General features: G+C 48.6%; 1 long non-coding RNA gene across 3 annotated transcripts; it reads left to right on the forward strand.

Annotated features, from left to right (window-relative positions):
- The first annotated feature begins 242 nt into the window (after positions 1-242).
- Positions 243-10,025, forward strand: LOC138805514 (uncharacterized). Of its 3 annotated transcripts, none has more exons than XR_011365581.1 (4): positions 243-406; positions 7,910-7,988; positions 9,271-9,332; positions 9,877-10,025. It is a non-coding gene; the product is annotated as an uncharacterized lncRNA (long non-coding RNA). The 3 variants fall into 3 exon arrangements; XR_011365580.1 differs by lacking the exon at positions 243-406 and adding an exon at positions 7,332-7,392; XR_011365579.1 differs by lacking the exon at positions 243-406 and having other exon boundaries at positions 7,579-7,988.
- The last annotated feature ends 1,270 nt before the right edge of the window (positions 10,026-11,295 follow it).

The following is an 11,295-nucleotide window of genomic DNA, read 5'->3' on the forward strand; positions in this document are numbered from 1 at the left end:
GTCACGTCTACAATTCTCCCTCCTTTCCTGTCTTCTTGCTTCTGCAAGGGTCACTGACCAGGGTCACTGGTGCGTGTATTTATGAAGAACTGCTCTTGTGTTGTTACGCCTCTACCAATCCCTGGGAACAGTACTTCATAAGAATGGAAATTCACATCTTAGAAGATCTGCAACTCAGAGCAAAGCTCCGGCAGTCTGGAGGTTCAGTACAAAGAGGCTCAGAGTAAGGCTGGGGAGGAACATCAAAGCTGACTTATCCCAGACACAGGTTCCTCACCCTGGAGCTGATGCTTCACTCTTACTGATCGTTCTACCAAAATAAGTTCACTGCAGAAACGGAGAGGACACAGAGGTGCATAAAGAGATGGGAAATGTTAACTTTTGGATGGTTTCTTCTACTTATTCTGTGAGTACTTTAGAGTTGATTTTTTTGTTTGTTTTTTGTTTACTGTCAGTCATGGCACTTGAACTCAGGGCCTGGGCACCATCCCTGAACTCTCTTTGCTCAAGGCTAGTGCTCTACCACTTTGAGCCACAGTTCCACTTCCAGTTTTGGAGTGGTTGATTGGAGATAAGCGTCTCACAGACTTTCCTGCCCAGGCTGGCTTTGAATTGCAATCCTCAGGTCTCAGCCTCCTAAGTAGGTAGGATTACCGACGTGACCCACCAATGCCGGGCTTAAGTTGATTTTTATATTGATTTATCTCCCTTTCTTATATACACAATCAACAGCATCTCATAAACACTTCCAGAAGTTTTTTTTTGATAATTTTTTTCATGTACTGGTCCTGGAGTTTGAATTCAGGGTCTGGCCACTGTTCCTAGCATGCTACCACTTGAGCCACACAGCTCTGCTTCCAGTTTTTTGGTGGTTAATTGGAGATAAGTGTCTTAGGGACTTTCCTGACCCAGCAGGCTTTGAACTATGATTTCAGTTCTCAGCTTCTTGAGTAGCTAGGATTACAGGTGTGAGCCACTGGTGCCAGGCTATAAGAATCTTTTAATCAGTATCTTAGATCAGAAGGAGATCTATTTTGAATTGTTTTTCAAGGGGAAAGAATTACACTAGGTAGAGACTAATCATCCTGTCCATGGGAGAGTGACTGTAAAGGCCTCAAAGAAATAAAAGAAAAAGGCCTTTCTCTGCTGCCCAAAGTGCTGGGCATGTGTGAGTTCAGCTGAAATTTGCACACAGACTAGTTTTGATTCCAGTTCTATAAGGTATTATAGTCTGGTTCTTCTCTCTCTCTCTCTCTCTCTCTCTCTCTCTCTCTCTCTCTCTCTCTCTCATTCCTTCCTTCCTTCCTTCCTTCCTTCCTTCCTTCCTTCCTTCCTTCCTTCCTTCCTCCTTCCCTCCTTCTCTGTAGCAGTAGAGCTTACTCAGGTACTGAGTCTCTAGAGAGATGCTCTGCCATTTGAGCTGAGCCCTCCGCCCTTTTTGCTTTAATTATTTTTCAGCTAGTCTCACATTTTTTGCCCAGGCTGATATCAAACCAAAATCCTCCTAAGTAGCTAAGATTATAGGGATAAGTCACCTCCCTTGGTAGCTGTTCTTACTGTCTCTTGAAAGCCATAAAACAAAATGCCTGTCACTTTTACATGTGTTCCTTTGCCCTTTGGTCCTCTGTGTTTGTAAATATTCCTCCCCTGCCCCTCCCCTTTGTCCTTTCCTGTCCAGGCAGGCCAGAAGCATAGCCCTACTCCCAGAGTGTCTCTCCTCCCTCCTGGCCCAGTCATGGCTTCTGTGAAGTTTCAGCCCCTAAGGACTAGGGTAGAATACACAAAGCACAGCTCCTCAATTTGGAGCCTGGGGCTCCCCTTGGGGAGCCGCCCAACCCAGCTCACTGCCTGCCAGAGGAGTCATGAAACATCTGCAAAGCATTGCTATTTACTTCTTGCTAACCACTGCAGACTGCTGATCCCAGCTCCCAACACCTGTGTGTGTGTGTGTGTGTGTGTGTGTATGTGAGAGAGAGAGAAAGAGAGAGAGAGAGAGAGAGAGAGAGAGAGAGAGAGAGAGAGAGAGAGAGAGAGAGAGAGAGAGAGAGGCTCATGTGGAGAGACACCCTCTGTAGAGAAACCACTTAGACAGGCACTTTGCCAAGAGAATTATGTATGCATTGCTGTCCTCAATCTCCACAGACTCCATGAGGTAGATTTGTCATGCTTCTCCCTGCAGAAATGGGGCTTCCAGAGGTGACCAGGAGGTGTCCAAAGTCATCCCAACAGTGAGTGCATCATTGGGACTTCAGTCATGTTTCTTACCCTAAATTCTAGGCTTTAACTAAGAGGAGAGCATGCAGAAGCTGGAGGGACTTCAGTGTTTCCCACTCATGCATGTCCCTACCTGTGTGCAAAATATACTCTCTGGGTAAGGCCTTGCCTGGCCTTAGCATTTGAGGTAGAATCCATCTTCTTTATTCTCAGATGATGAAAGTGAGCCCAGACTTGCTTAAGATGTGTGTGTGTGTGTATGTGTGTGTGTGTGTGTGTGTGTGTGCCTCATTCCCCCCCAGCCCCAAACTTTCTCAGGTTTATACTTCTGTTGAAGTATCACAAAGCTGGTTACATCCACACACACACACACACCCCTGCATAGCTACAGCTGCTGCACAGAATGCTGATTAAAAGATTTTTAGATGCTGCTGATTCCTGACAGGTAGGCAGACATGCCTTGTTACTTTCTCAAACCACAAAGTGCTTATTTTTCCAGGCTGGGCTCCCCTTCCTCCCCCAAAAATGCCAGTTTGAGTTTTAGGAGATTTAGTTTGTCTCCCTAGTGGACTCCTCTCATGCATCACACTTAGAGTCTTGAAGTCCCATGGGGCAGCCCTCTGGTATCACGGGGAGTGGATCTTACTCTCAGCAATGCCTCTGTTCCCTCTCTGTATGGCCAGAGTGGTGGCATGTTATTCCTTTAAAGGTTTCTCTTGGTGGCCACACAGCCTGCTCCACATGGCAAATCCATGGACAAAGTTCACAGTCTGGACTTAGTTCCCAAGAGATGGGGCTGAATAGAGTAGAGGTAGAAGCCTGTAGAGGAGGGAGCCTGTCTTCTGGAGGAGGATTAGGAATCTGGGAGGAAGGGAAGCGGCAGAGGTCTCCATCTATGTCTCCCTTTTCTCTGGGAGCTAGTCAGCCTCTGCCAGCATACAGTTTCTCCTAGCTGTGGGCTGCACTGGGCCATGCCTTTTCTGAGAGGCAAAACAGGAAGAGTAGATGCTCCAAGGTGAGCCTGACCCAGAGCTCAGAGTCCAGACCCCATTCTTGGTTGAGGCAGAATGTGTCCTCCTCTCTTTTTTGGGGGGGGGGTCCAGTCATGGGGCCTGAACTCTGGACTTGGGCGCTGTCCCTCAGCTCTTCAGCTCAAGGCATGCGCTCTACCACTGAGCCACCTTCCCAGCCCCATCCTCTCTTTTTCTTTGTCTGAGACTTAGCCTTGAACTTGCTGATGTTTACTTTTGCTCATTGGCTGGTGCTGTTCCATTTTAGCCACACCTCTAACCCTCACCTTCTTATCATTGCATTGACCTTGTCAGCTTACCCCTGATGCTTGCCTAGCCCCTTTCTCTGTCATCCCTCCCCTCCTTGCATGCTCACTCAGAGAAGCTTCTGGTTTATGTGAGGGTTTATGGGGGGGGGACCTGTGTGGGCATGTGCTTAAGCCTCTGAAGGGAGGTACCTTGTCCATTGGTGGCCACACAAGAGGACTTGTGAATATGGAAAACCCAGGAGGAGACACCTCACAGTGTCTATTCTGGATGTTTCCATAGCCGCATTGTCACCTCTGGAACCCCGGCTAATATGAGTACTCCAAGGATTAGAACAAGGGCACAAAGAAATGTTTTAAGCTACTGGGTCTTGACCAGGCTTGAGAGACATAAAGTCTAGAGTACAGTGGACTCTGTTCAAGGTTTCGTGAGGGTGGGTATTTAGGAGAGAGAGGTGGCATTAAGTATGGCTAAGGACATGAGTACTGGAACTAATTGATCCAGCTGAAGTCAAAGTTTACTAGATGGGACCAAGTTATTGAAAATGGGCTTCATTTTCTTCATCTGTGAAATCAGGACGGCCACGTGTTGGCGTTACATGAGTTAATACACGGAAAGGGCTGAGAATGGTACCTGGGCACAGCAGTAAATGTTATCTGCAGTTATTTTAGGCCAGCTGCCCAAGTTCCCCAAGACCTCAGGCCCAGCCTAGTGTGCGTGGCTTTCTGCTAGGCAGCCATTCAGGTTGGGCAGGTTAAATGGAAAGAAAAGTGTGTGTCCTCCATGATTGGCAGCTCCAGGTTCTTCCCTGCTTGCTGCGGGCTCCTACCTGTGGATGGCTCCCGTCAGTGCCTGTGGAAGGTCTGCCTTTTCTCTCTGGATCCTGGTGAGGGACACAGCAAAGGTGACCAGTTGTCTGGATGGTTGCAGTAAAGGGCCACGCCAGCATTAAATCACAGGGAACATATCCTGGGGTTATTGCTGGAACCCACCCTTGTCCCACAGACAAAGACTCAGTCATGACTCATTCTGTTCAGTGGTACTTGTACCTGAGTCACTGGGTGCCCCGTCCTTCCATGCCTCAGTGTCGTAGCCTGGATTAGACCCTGTCTTCATCTTTTAATCTCTTCTCTCCCTTTCTTCTTCCTCTCTCCCTTGCTCTCTATCACCTGATTACTCATTGATCAGATCTTGGCTGATCTCTCTTGGTGACTTGCTTAGTTTGAGCCTGGCAGATGGATAATGGAGACGGTTTCTAATGCCACCCCCACACTTAGCAGGAACAGTGTCTGGAGTGACTGATAAACAGGCAAAAAGAACATACACCTATATTAATATGGTGATATTTCAGTGATCTGGAGAAGAAACCTCAAAAGAAAGACTCTATTGTAGTGGACTGATGTAGAAGTTATCTAGTTAGCAATCCATCTTGACAACCAAAAGCCCAGCTTGGGCTGTCCTCTTTGAGGAAGGTAGCTGGGCAAAAAGGTATAGGAGACTCCTAAGTGATATAATGTACACTCCAGAGTGAATCCTTTCATTCCACAAATAGTGCACACCTACTATGTGCTAGGCACTTGGAAAACAAGAATGAATAAAATAGAGGATAATCCCTGGCTCTTTGGACCTTACATCCTAGTCAGAGAAGATGGAAAATAAGCATGATAAATAGGTAAATCATGTAGGTTAATTTTTTGTTGCCAAAAACATTAAACATTAGTGTAGGGTAGATGGGGTGGTCAGGTGTGCTAGAGGGTGCATCCAACATGAGGTAGGAAAGCTGGTTATAATGTCAAACAGAATGGTCATAGAGAAATTAGGATCCAGAAAGAAGAGAGAGTGAGCAAGAGAGAGCTTTGCAGATGTCCAGAGCATGAGCGTTCTAAGCTAAAGGATCAGCTAGAACAAGGCCCTGAGGTAGAAGCAGGCCTCTGGTTTTGGTGTCACAGCAAGGAGGAGAAGCAGTAGAGGAAGAGAAGCATGTGGGGTGCTTCTGGCCCTTTAGGCCTCCCAGACTCTCTGTCTACCACCCTGTGGCTTTAGCTCTGAGAAAGGTGGGGAGCTCACGCAGGGTTTCTGAGCAGAGGGGAGAAAACTGTTGTGTTTGGCTTTGACTGGAGACCAATGGGGAGGCGGTAGCAGAAATTCAGGGCAGAGCAGCTCAGCCAGGAGGTTAGAAGTGAATTCTGGTTACTTGTGGAAGGGAGGAGAACTAATACAATTTGCTGGTCTGTTGGTGTGGCTGCAATAAAAACAAGAGTGGAGAATGACTCCTGACTTCATTCCTAAGTAAGAAGCCGAGGCTCAGGGGAGATGAGAACTTTGAAGCAGGAGAGAGGCTACCTGGGGAAAAGGAAAAGGGTACCCAGAGGGTATATGGGCCATGTCCCCAGCTCCCTCCTTGTTAGCTTTAGTCAGACACTAACTGATCCTTGGCCTCTATCTTTGAACACACTGGGCTTGCGTCAGCACCCTGCTCCCTGCTTCTGAAGGGTCTGATTTTGAACTTGGGAAGGGGTGCTGCTTCTGAAGAGTGGGGCTATTCTTGGAGGTCGGAATAAACAACTTCCAGAAGTTTGCTTGGGAGTGTGTAGGAGGCCCAAGAAGAGTAACTGAGGGCTTCCTTCCTATGAAGCCAAACCATGCTGGAACCTGCCCCAGCTTGTGCAGTCTCACACAGCAAATGCATATTTACCTGAGCTCCTGGCCTCAGAAAGTGGAATGGGGGGGGTTGGGGGGGGTTAAAGGGCCTCACCCACTTCAGGTGAGACCTGCCCTCCCCCTCCCCCACTTAGGAATGGAGATTGCAACACCTGCCCTCTTTGGCTGAGCTAATTATTAGTGAGCTCTTTGTCACATCCTCTGGTGATGGGCAGAAGATGAAAATTTCCTAAAGTCTTAAATTCAGGGAATTGGGGGGTAGGGATGGAGAGAAAGAGACCAAGGTAGAAGGGTTTAAAATGCATAGGAGTCAGAGGTGACTCTTCTCTGGGCAGTGTGCTTGCTGGGCTGGGGCAGGGGCTCTTCTGTTTCTGTTCTCCACAGGCCACAGGGTCTGATGAAGAGACGCTGCTGAGTTAAGGAAGATTTCACTGGAATGCTGACAGACAACAAGAGACTAACATTTATTGGAATCTCAATTATACATCTAGACAACTGATCGTCCATTTGCTAATTACAGTTTCCCCCCCATTAACCTGAACTTGTGCTAGATTAGAACCTGAAAATTAGACATGCTCAGTTTCATCCACAGAATAATGTCTCTCCCCCGCCCCCCACCCAGGGTTCTCTAACCAATTCCTCTGTGTAGCCCTTTCATGGTAGAGAACTTGCTGCTTAGAAGTCACTTACACATGGGAGTGGAGAAATTAAAGGGATGCCTTTCAATGGTGTCTTTGAGGCAACAATGTTCCAAAAGCATGCAGGTGTAGGCTCTCCAAGGCCAGCCAAATCAGAGACGAGGTCTCCCTTTCAAAGCCCTCTGACACAACCTGGAGGGAAGGGGGTGCTAGAACAGCCCCTTTCCATCCCGGGCTGTTTCTACCATATATTTTACAGTGGCTCTGGAGCTCTAAGCAGGAGCCCGCCCCACACAAAGCTTGCTGTGTTTTCTGGCCTGGCAGGGGGGGCCAGGGGGCCAGGGGAACTCTGCCTTGACTTTGTTAGTCCAGCTCTGCTCAGCCTTTCCTTCTGCCACCTAGATGGTCAGGTCTATTTTCTGGCCCCCCAGGCGGGCATTCCTGCCCGGGAGGGAGGGGCTCCGAAGCCAACCCTCCCTGTGGTGGGGCAGTGTGACTCACAAGTAGTTACCTGTTCCTGGGCTTCCTGCCAGGGCTGCGGAGGGAGCCCAAGGCCAGGCACGGAGCCTTTCTCTGTTCATGTCTCTTAAACTTCCCCTTGGGTGAGTTGAGCTTCTTGATCCTTTTAAGGCACCACTAAATTCCCCCAGGAAGCGGGGATTTTCCACTTTTCCCCCCTGGGAGGGGTCTGGTGCTTTCCAGGGTCCTGGCACAATGACAGGTCTGGGGCTCTAACAGTGCCTACAGGGCACTGTGTGTCTTCTGCTTGGTGTATCAGTAGTGATCTGGACACAAAAGCAAGCTGAACCCCTGTATTAGTCTTGGGAAATGCCAAGCACAGTGCTTGCAGCCAAGGTGAGGGCCCTTCCTCACCCCAAGAATCCTGGTCTAAGGATCAGTGATGGCTGTCCCGTCCAGCTCCTGCAGACACCCACAAGCAGGTGGGCACTGTGGTGCTTGCTTCCAGGTCTCTAGGACAGACCCACTTGCCCAGTCCCGTCCTAAGGGTGAGGAGTAGTGACGTCAGATGGGCGTGGCAGCTGCCAGATTCCTGAGGCCGCCCTGCAGTGGGCTACGCCCAGCCAGGGAGTCTCCACAGGCTCTTGTTTAAAACCCCAGGGCCAAGAGAGGAGACCCCCCTACATTCCAAGGAGCTCTCAGAAAGGCAGTCTGGAGAAAGGAGGGCAGCACTGGACAGGTAAGTTACCTGTGAGGCGGGGTGGGGGTGGGGAGAAGACAGTATCTCTGGGTGCCTGGTTGTAAACCCTGATTGATTCCTCTAAATGCTTGGGTAAAATGTCTGCTGCTTTTCACACAAGCAACTCAGTAAATTTAGAAGAAAGCAGATTCAGGTCTGAGGTGAGCACAAGAGAAATGGGTAATGGACCAGCTCAGAGTGCCCTGGGCTGGGAGCGCAGAGCGCATTGGATCAAAATCAGGGATGCTTTCTCTCTTAGGCTATCATCGGTCCTGCAACCTCAAGCCCCCTGTGCCTAACCTTGGCTCCTTTCTCTCCGGGGAGGGGATTGGAAGGGATGATTTTTGATGCATTAGGATTTAAAAATAGAAAGGTGCCAGGAATGCCCCCCTCACCTCACCCCAGATCCTCCTGTGCCCCTGCCTACCTGACCTCTCAGCTCCACCTCAGTTAACAGAGCCAGTAGCTGACTTTGGAGCAGAGCAATCTCCAATCCAAAGCACAAGGAGACAGTGCTTTGATGGAGCATGCTTCTGGGGGGCTGGGGGGGGGAGGAGGGAAGGTCATCTCTCAGAACCCCAGCTTCTCTTTAATCTCTGTTTCGAGCTACCCTTGGATTCCCTGCCAATAATTAGAGGCATTTTTGCATTGCTCTCAGTTCAGATGAAATCCTCTTCCATTGTCCTTGAAACTATCAGGCTCACTCAACTCCTCATCACCTACTTAGCCCAGAACTGTGGTCCCACCATCAAGACTCAATTCAATGTGGCCCTGGGTGATACTGAAGACTCTGACAATGGTCGGCAGCCTTTTGACCTGCTTACCTTTGGGCCTGAAGGCTGGGCTAAGTTGTAGTTGCTGGTCTGAGAAAGACCAGTCCTCTCTCTTTGAGGCAGATATACAATCTTAGACCTTCCCATAGCTCTTCTCCAGTGAAGGCCCTGCCTCTTCCTACTGCCCACACGACCCTGTGGGGTGGGCAGTGTGAGTCTTCCCTCTCATACAATCCAGAGAATGAGCTGAAGTCTGAGAGGGGATGGAGTTTTCTCAGGACATCCTGGGACATACATGCCAGCTGGGCTCTAGGGCTAGAGCTCTGGCATTTTCTAAGCCTTTGGCTTCAGATAAATATACCTACTGGGAGAAATATCCTCAGTCATGACCCTTACTAGAGACTGCTGAGAGAAACAAGTTCAGAAACAAGGAGAGGAGCCGGTGTTCCCTGGGGGATTGTATCATTTTTTTTTTTTTTTTTTACCCGTGTTGCTTTGCTCTGTCCTAGGTAAAATCCTCTCTGAGGACCCCATTGGCTAATGATGAGACAGCTCCTTCTCCTGTATTTTGGTGAGTATTGCTTCCCATCCACCAGGACCTGTTATTTAGTCTTTCTTGGAAAGGCTCCCCAGTGCCTTCTTCTTAACTTCCTGAAGGTTTTGTGCAGTTTAGTTCCCATCTTCTCCCTCTCAAGATGTTCCAGAGTTCTTAATTTACCAGTACATTCTAGCTGGACATTCATAAAATCGGTGGGACCACCTTTGCTGACAAAGGAATAAGAATAACACAGACCTCTCTCAGTGTCCCCCCCAAATGACTCAGCCCTCTGGGCTGCGGACAGGCTAAAGAGGTATAGACCAGTTCTGGTAGCCAAGTACGCATCTCCAGCTTGATGTCGTATTTCAGGGTCACTTGTATTGCTCCTCCTCTCCTTTTCAAGTCTGGGCTGATAAGGTGTGAAACTAGCCTCATTACTAGTAGCAGAGCACAGGGGCATGAGTGAGGTGAGGGGCCCGTTTTCCACACATCATCTCTCTTGCGTGAGGGATACTGGGATAGGCAGCTAGGCCCTCCTCTCTTTGGCTCCTACTCCAAGACTCCTCTGTGATTTCAGCATTGCCCAGCCTCCTCTGTGACCAACACGCTTGCTCCCGTGGGGCCTGCTATCCACCTGTTGGGGACTTGCTCATTGGGAGGACCCGGTTTCTCCGAGCTTCGTCCACCTGTGGACTGACCAAGCCTGAGACTTACTGTACCCGGCATGGAGAGGTAAGGCTCCACTTATACAACCTCTAGGATTAGAGAAAGGAAGGATGGGATGGGACCACTGAGCCTGCTGTGTGTTCACTGGATGCCTTGAGCGTACTTGGTACAGGTCAGGCCCTGTGTGTATGGGGAGTGGGAAAGTAAAAGACAAATATAAGCTCAGATCACTGCCTTGATGGAACTTGCATACTGACTGGCCAAGTGACTGGCACTCTATCGTTTGAGTCATGCCTCTAGTTCATGTTGATTTTAGTTTATTTTTCAGGTAGGGTCTTTTGCTTGTTTGCCTGGGGAATGCCTGGAACCATAGTCTTCAGATGTCTCTGACTCTTGGATTATATATAGCTGGAATTATAGGCCTATGCCACAATATTCATCTTGTTTTATTCTGGGATGAAAGGCATGAGCACCATACCTAGTTCAAAGAATGAATTTTCAAATCATGGCAATGAACAAATGGACAAATGTTAGGTTTCTGGTGTCTAAATGTGCCTTTTTTTTTGTTTTTTTAGCACACACAGACAGGAGATCTAGGGTGTGTGCACTGACTGGTTTTTTTGCTATAGTATGGCCTAAGTTGTGCCACAGTCCCTCTCTCAAAGGACTCCGAGCTACGATCTTTGTGACCTTTTCAGGAGAGCACTGTTTTGCTACTGTCCTGTATACACAGCAACTGACTCATTTGTTAGCTTTGGTGATCCAGGGTTTATCAATCTGGGTAAGTAGAAAACATTGCTAAAGGATCTGATCAGGGAGATAAGTAAAGAAGTGGGGTTACCAGGGAGGGTCATATTTCAGCCCATCAACTTGAAAAGGAGCTGAAAAAATATCGAGCCTTGTGGGCTGGGAAGGTGGCTCAGTGGTAGAGCGCTTGCCCCACAACCAGACCCCCCCCCCCAAAAAAAAATATCGAACCTTTAAAAGTCTTGGATGATGTCCATTGCCTAATAGACAATTGGCTTTTCCATAGAGCTGTCATGTCTTTTCTTCCACATTGCCTGTGAATATTATTATTATTATTATTATTATTTGGGTCCGGTCGTAGGGCCTGAACTCTGGGCCTGGGCGCTGTCCCTCAGCTCTTCAGCTCAAGGCTAGCACTCTACCACTTGAGCCACAGCGCCACTTCTAGCTTTTTTTTTCTTTTTGCTTATGTGGTGCTGAGGAATCGAGCCCAGGGCTTCATGCATGCAAGGCAAGCACCCTACCACTGAGCCACCTTCCCAGCCCCCCTCTTATTATTATTTTTTTGTAGGAACTTTGTTTT

This window comes from Dipodomys merriami, unplaced genomic scaffold, assembly GCF_024711535.1.
Source record: "Dipodomys merriami isolate MVZ:Mamm:240054 unplaced genomic scaffold, mDipMer1.0.p SCAF_3996, whole genome shotgun sequence".
Classification (NCBI taxonomy): Eukaryota; Metazoa; Chordata; class Mammalia; order Rodentia; family Heteromyidae; genus Dipodomys; species Dipodomys merriami.